We start from the raw sequence: 8,090 nt of genomic DNA on the forward strand, positions 1-8,090 counted from the left end.
GAGAGGAGGAATAGAAGAGAGTAGAAAGTGTAGAAGAGAGAGCTCATGGTAAATGGCCTCAATGTTTACTGAAAATATGAGGCATAGATCTCAGTTGAGAATTGAGGGGAATGGAGCTATAGGAGGTTTAATTAGGGGTGAAAATATATGGAAGAGACTCTGGAATATGGAGATAAATGAATTCATACAAGATATGTAGTAGTATGGCCTAGTAGTGGTGAGGGCTAAGCTGAGACTGTGTAACATCAATCTGCAGTGGACATAAGCATACTTGTTTATGTGGGGTTTTTGCACTTTAGATTAGCAGTAGATAAGTAGGAGTGAAGGTGGGAATGATCCAAGGTTGAGACTTAGGGAATAATCAATATAACAATAAGAGGACTGGGGATTTAAGAGAGGAACAGAGTGCAGAGTTGAACTGGCTCACGAAGGGATCAAGAAGGGGGAAAATAAAGATGGTGCCTAATGTAAGGGAGAGAGTCAGGTAGAGAACTGAAAGGTAAGGAAATGGAGGTCTGTGTGGAGATGAAGACAGGAGTTTGGTAAGGATGGCATAGGGAAAGGCAGAAATCCAATTAAATGAAGCAGATAAGTGGATTTAGGAATACTTGAACATGGAAGTGATATATTTTTGAGGGATTGCAAGATCAAGGGTATAAACCATATTTAGGGGTGACTAACATTGGTTGCTCTGTTGGATTTAAAAATCAGTCTGACAGACTACTGAACTTTTTCTAGCTTGGACAAGCTACCCCCAGACCCCAATGTTTCCCAGAACAGTCTTCCTTATCTCCCACTATGATAAGCCTAAAACTGAAGTTATCTTATCTGATGAATATTAACCTTGAGGAATGTTTGTCTATGTTTGCCTGCTTAACAATATTTGCTTACTTAATGTATGTTTGCCAAATGCTTCCTGACCCCTGACCCTGAAACCCCCCTCCCCAGATGCTTCCTGATCACCTGTCCCTGACACTACCTTGATAATTATGTGTGTGCCAACCCCCTTCCCTTTACTCCATAATTGGCATTTTTCACTTAAGATCTGATTTTAAGGGTTGAGGATTGCTAATGATGTTGATATGGTACAATGTAATTTTATTTATTGTGGTAACTGTTTGTCAGTCAAATGTGAAATATTAACCAGATTTTATTGAGCACAAAAACTCATGTTTAGAAGTTTGTTAAGCCTTGGTTTTAGGAATTGAGAATTGTCTAAATGTGGTTAATAGCCAGTCTGACACAGAGAGGAAATGTTTATTCTATAAGGTAAAAAATTGTATTGGCTACTTTGTAGATGTAAAAGTCATTCAGAAAAAGTTGTAGTGTTATTATTGAGAACTTATTCTAGAATTTAAACTTGGGATTTTTCAAATGAGATGTTTTTTAATGTATGTGCTGTCAGAACTAGCAACAAGTAATCATATGACACACAAGAAGTTTTTAAAGTGGTTAATCTCTGCATGGGTTTTAATAATACAGGTACTGAAAATTTGGTAAAATTTTTTTTAACATCTGAACAGGAGGGAATTTGAAAGTTCAAAGTTCTTTCCTTAAGAAACACAGCCAGCCTAATGAACAGCTCACTTCCAACCCCCCACTGTAAACAGATAGCAGTTTGTTGAGGTGCTACAAGAAGCATTTTTGTTAGAAATCACAGGCAAAAGAGAGAGACAGGTTAGATCAATCAGAGCATAAAGCACAGGGAAAGTTAGGAGACAAGGAAGCCAACTTAGCCAATCAGATGGCTGATGGCTGTACCTGAGTACCCTCAGTTGAAGGGGCAGTGTATAAGAAGGAATTTGTGATCTAGAGATTAACATGTATTTAGACTCAAATTGCTAGAAAGTAATGATGAATGAATACAAAATAGGTATGCGTTTGGACTATAAAGAGAATTAAGTTTTCCACCTGAATAGGTTAAGAATATATGATATGCAGCTCACTCAGTGGTAGCCGGCAGCACTTGTAGGCTACTTTGGACGTTTCCTCGATTTTTGCCCCCCTCCCTTTCCCCCGGCTCTAATTTCTCAGACTTGGACGGTTCCCAACCTTAGATTGAATAAAAATGGAAGAAGAAATTGCTGCTCTTGTCATTGACAATGGCTCTGGCATGTGCAAAGCTGGCTTTGCTGGGGATGATGCCCCTCGGGCTGTGTTCCCCTCCATTGTTGGACGCCCAAGACACCAGGGTGTCATGGTGGGAATGGGGCAGAAGGACAGTTATGTTGGTGATGAAGCCCAGAGCAAGAGAGGTATCCTGACTCTGAAATATCCAATTGAACATGGCATTGTTACCAACTGGGATGACATGGAGAAAATCTGGCATCATACCTTCTACAATGAGCTTCGTGTAGCCCCTGAAGAACACCTGTTCTGCTTACAGAAGCTCCCTTAAATCCCAAGGCCAACAGAGAGAAGATGACACAGATCATGTTTGAGACCTTCAACACTCCAGCCATGTATGTTGCTATTCAGGCTGTGTTGTCTCTGTATGCCTCTGGTCGTACCACTGGTATTGTTATGGACTCTGGTGATGGTGTCACCCACACTGTGCCCATCTATGAGGGTTATGCCCTTCCCCATGCCATCCTTCGTCTAGATTTGGCTGGTCGTGACCTGACAGACTACCTCATGAAGATACTGACAGAAAGAGGATACAGTTTCACTACCACAGCTGAAAGGGAAATTGTTCGAGACATCAAAGAGAAGTTGTGCTATGTTGCCCTGGACTTCGAGCAGGAGATGGCCACTGCTGCTTCATCCTCTTCCCTGGAGAAGAGCTATGAGCTTCCTGATGGCCAGGTGATCACCATAGGCAACGAAAGGTTCAGGTGTCCAGAGGCCCTCTTCCAGCCATCCTTCCTGGGAATGGAATCCTGTGGCATTCATGAGACCACTTTCAATTCTATCATGAAGTGTGATGTTGATATCCGAAAGGATCTATATGCCAACACAGTTTTGTCTGGTGGTACTACCATGTACCCTGGAATTGCTGACAGAATGCAGAAAGAAATCACAGCCCTCGCACCTAGCACAATGAAAATAAAGATCATTGCTCCCCCTGAACGTAAGTATTCCGTCTGGATTGGTGGCTCTATTCTGGCTTCTCTTTCCACCTTCCAGCAGGTGTGGATCAGCAAGCAGGAATATGATGAGTCTGGCCCATCCATTGTCCATCGCAAATGCTTCTAAATGGACTGCTAGCAGATGCGTAGCATTTGCTGCATGAGTATCACAAAGTAAAAATTTGCCCTGGCAAATATACACCTCATGTTAGCCTCATGAAACTGGAATAAGCCTTCTTTGAAAAGAAACTTGTCCTTGGGGAAGTTTGTATCTGATATTAGACAAATATCGGCACTTTTTAGATTGTTGAACCGTTACTGATTTGACCTCGTATTCAAGTTAACAGTTGTTCCCTTGGTGTACATTTTAGCATACCTTGTACATATCTTTGATCTAAACCCTGATAACAGGTCACTTCATTTTGACCGGTAAGGCTGAGTTAACTTCTATAGAGAATTGACCTGATAACATGGCAATATAGTATCTGGCTGGTTGACACTCAACAGCTGTACAGTTTAGTTCTATAAAGCATCAGATCTGTACAGGGTATCTAAAGGTCAGATTTTCAGCATCTAAAAGAGCTGACTTGCAGAATTTCTCCTAAGGCTGGCAAGAGTTTATTAAATGTATGTTATATCTTGCCATCATCCTAGCAGGAATATGTAATGAATCCAAGCCTTAGGAATTGTTTTTTTTTTCCTTAACCCACTGTTTTCCCCCTTTGTCATGGGGCTAAGTTACTCAACCTTGAGTTGCAAAAAAGTTGCATTTACAACCTCTGTAAATTTGTGCATCTAGTTAATTTATGTAAGATTTTTGTACGTTGCCTTAATGTTCTCACATGACAGTAGAATACCAAAATTTGTGAGTCATCCTAAGAGTTGAGAATTGTAATGCCCAACACGTCATTGTGTAAGGAAAAATAAAAGTGCTGCAAGTAAACTGAAAAAAAAAAGAATATATGATATGCAAACTGTATGAAATTAACAAGAGAAAATTTGACCAGCCCAGGAAGCTAATAGGATTACATGCAATTAAATATAGTACCTTTCCTCTTTTTGCAATAATGGTAAAGGAGGAGAAGCCAGAGGAAATAAGAGTAATTGATAAAGAAATAATAGGTATGAATTCTAGAACAAATGGTAAATCAGAATAGTATTGATGGAATTTAATCAGTCACGTAAGCAATGCTTTGAGGTAAAAGGAAACTGAACTGGAGGTTCTATTCTGTTTTAAACAGAGGTCTGAAAGGAGTAAGAGTAAATGACCTTGAAATTCAGTTGTTTACATACTGAAATATTACTAAAGGACTTAAAGTTATTTGGGAGTTGTGGAGTTCAAACTAAATTAGTTTGTTGAAAATAATTTATTATGAAGATTTTGGTACATGCTAAATTTTAAATTGCAGGTGATCTCACTTGGTAAAGAGAGATAAGAGACACGGTTGTTAAGTCATAAAAGCCTAACTCAGGCCAGGCAGCCTTAGGGTAAATTGTTCATAAACTCTTCCTTGCAAACAGGAAGGAAAAGAAAGAAATACTTTTAATCATTCTACTTTGATACTTAGGAACTGATATAGCAACACAGTACATAAGTAAGAACTTAAAGAGTTTAAAGATGAGTATATTTTAATTGTATACTTCAGAGGTTTTAAAGAGATGTTCAAGCAAGTAAAAATTGATAGAAAAGTCATGGATATCTTGTAAAACAGGTTCTTTTTTTAGCAGTACAGTTGTTATAGGGGTACAAATGGTGAACCCGTGGGTTCCGGAAGGAGGCCCTTCTCAGGGATGAGAGGACTCCAAGCTTAGCTTAGAAGTATCCTTTTCAAAGAGTGTGAACATGACTCCTTGCACTCAGACATTTAGTGAGTGGGGGGGTCTGTCTGAGATCCTCTGGGCTTAGGCTATCAAGGTGTGGCCAGAGGTGTATCTGTTTAAATTGATCAAAAATATTTTTTGGGTTTAAAGTTATCATAAAGGTTTTCCATGTCAGTGTATTAAAATTGACTAACTTCATTATTAAATTTGACTCCCTGGTCTTGAAAATAGATAAGCAGCCTGCTGGTCAAAGGCTTGCTTTAAGGTTTATAGTGCTTAAAAGGTTTCTAATCTTATAATTGGAAATAGACCCTGTACTACTACATGCTTTATGATATTCCTTTAAGTATGGTTTTTATGTAAATTGTTGGTAAAAAAATGTGCTTTAAGTATTGTTTGAATGTAAGCAAAAGCTCATTGTAAACCTGACTGTACCATAGGTTTTGTTCAATACTCAGTGGTTACCTCAGTTTACCAATTTGTATTATGAACTTCAAGTTATAATTGATGAGCACTATGCTAAAGACACAGTGCCTCAATTCTTGGGAGTTATTGATTAGCATTTGAGGGATACCAAATGGTATGTTTATTTTTGTGATGGTAATAGAGTCAGAGAAAGTGAAGAGGTAAAGTGTGTTGTGTTTGAATACAGAAGAAAGAGAGACTTGGATGTCCTGAGTATGCAGATTCGTGATGGGTAAATGGAAGTTGTGTTCTTCTTTTTAAGCAGAGGGTTTGAGGGAAAAGAGAGAAGAAGAAGGAGAGAGGAGAGATGAAAGAGAACAGATAGGGAGGTGAAAGGGAATAGATAGATGTTCTACTCTTATAATTGGATCCTTGACCTTGGGGATAATTTCTAAAATAATGTATATGGTATTGTGAAAAGTCACAAATGATTCTGGAATTTCTCTTGAAAGGTATACAGAAGAGATTCCTGTATGGCTTGTCTTAGTCTTTCAGATGGCCCAGGTACAGGAGACAATACAGCCCTGATTTATATTTACTGTGGAGCTACTCAATCCAGCACTCCTGTTCCTTAATTCAGGTTTTGTGACTAAAGTGTGATATGTTAATTATTGGCAAAATATATAAGAATAACTGAGTGATCAGCCTGGTAGAGGTGTGAAAGGCTTGTTTGAGGGTATGGAAGTTGTTTTCAGACTGCTGCTTAGCAGAATTTCTTCGAGCTGTAATGGGAAAGACTTGTCTTTTAAGGAAGGGAAAGGCTTCTGGGAATCCAATAGTGATACAGTGCAAAAGAGAGAATGTTCTGTGATGGTTATAGAGGTAATTCTAGGGCTCAACCTGGACTGGACCTCTTCTGACCATCTAGGCTACTAATGCTTGAGTGACACAAGGATGTCATCATCCAGTAACAGCTCTGTCCTGTACATGGAGCCCCTCACTATGTGTCCCCTGGGACGTGAGAATATGCTTTTCCTATCTGCCTTCCCTTTTGGAGCAAGTTCCCATAATCGGCACTTAATGCAAATTGTAAAATTAATGTTTCCATCTCCCCAAACAACCTATTAGGTTACTAATTGGAAATTGTCAAATTGTTAGGGAACACACCTTGAGAAGTAGGTGAAGTTTAGTAATAGGTGACTTGTAGCTTGCAGCCTTAATTTACCACAACTGAAGTTTGGATCTTAACCCTGGAAATAACCCAGGGGTTTCTGGATTTCCTCCAGAATTTGGGATAAAGAAATTTATCTGTAAAGTGTTCTTATTCAAGTATTTATAGATGCCATATTAATGTGGACTTTGCAAAAGGATATTTCTTTAACAGAAACATCACATGCCAACTCTGCAAACAACTTAGGGATCAAATTTCCTAAAACATTCAATTCCTGTCAGAGGATGATTTCTGGGGATAAAATTTGTTGGCTAAGATACCTAAATGTTAATGTTTAATATCAGTTTCTATTGTGCTAATTTTATCTCTTTGTATGTGGTGTTCTAGTTTTTGCCCCAGTCCTAGGTTCTATCCTTCTGCCTTAGGGATGGATGCTCCCCTTTTGACCTGTCTGTCAGTCTGGGGAAACAGTCTCTGGTCTCCAAGCCTTCAGGACCCTGGCATTTGCTGCAGAGATGCCCCTGAAGACCCTGTGCCCACCAGCTCCACCTCCTGTTCCCCCTCTCAGAGATTCTACGCCTCTTCTCAGCTTGAAGAAGCTACAGAAGATTGAAACCATCAGCCCTCTTCCCTTAGACATTTGGAGGAGGGGAGGGGAGATGGCATGGGACCTTGTGGGACATTGTACCCCAGAGACAGCATAGAACACTGTACCCCCATAGTGAAAAAAAGTTTTTTTTTCAGGGAAACAATAGGCAGGAAAATTCCTTTGCTTCCACTATGTACCCTTCCCCTTATTCTTAACAGACTAGCAGCCTTTGTAAAGGAATGAATTAACACCATTCAGCTTATGGTCCTGTGTCAGTATTACCAGACAACCCCAACCCTTGATACAGCATGTGCTGACACTAAACTTTTTTTTTTGCTGTTTCAAAACCACATGTTTATTGTCTCCAAATCCAACAGAACTATTTTTTTAAATCACTTTGCATCTACTTCCATACTTGATCTAAACTCCAAGAAAACAAAATGCCCTTCCCACAATAAATTCATCACTTCTAATCTCCTTTTCATTCTGCTAACTGAAACTTTGACTGAAGTCACTTTCCTTAGCCTCCTTTTCCCTCTAATTAGAGGATTGTAGGATAAAGTGACAAATTTTCCCCAATACCTTCTTTTTTTTAAACATTTATTAATATTCATTTTTAACATGGTTACATGATTCATGCTCCTCCTTTCCCCTTTGCCCCCCGCACTCCCCCCACCCATGGCCAATGCACATTTCCACTAGTTTTGTCATGTGTCCTTGATCAAGACCAATTTCCAAATTGTTGGTTGTTGCATTGGTGTGGTAGTTTCGAGTCCACACCCTCAATCATGTCCACCTCGACCCATGCATTCAAGCAGTTGTTTTTCTTATATGTTTCCTCTCCTACAGTCCTTCCTCTGAATGTGGGTAGCGTTCTTTACCATAAATCCATCAGAATTGTCCTGGGTCATTGTATTGCTGCTGGTAAGAGGTCCATTACATTCAATTTTACCATAGTATATCAGTCTCTGTGTACAATGTTCTTCTGGCTCTGCTCCTTTCGCTCTGCATCTGTTCCCAGAGGTCTCTCCAGTTC

At 39.5% G+C, this 8,090-nt stretch overlaps 1 pseudogene; it reads left to right on the top strand.

The window, feature by feature from the left end:
- Window positions 1-1,958: 1,958 nt before the first annotated feature.
- LOC123249567 lies at window positions 1,959-4,024 on the top strand (annotated as a pseudogene).
- Window positions 4,025-8,090: the final 4,066 nt, after the last annotated feature.

The sequence above is a fragment of the Gracilinanus agilis genome, chromosome 5 (assembly GCF_016433145.1).
Source record: "Gracilinanus agilis isolate LMUSP501 chromosome 5, AgileGrace, whole genome shotgun sequence".
Lineage (NCBI taxonomy): Eukaryota > Metazoa > Chordata > Mammalia > Didelphimorphia > Didelphidae > Gracilinanus > Gracilinanus agilis.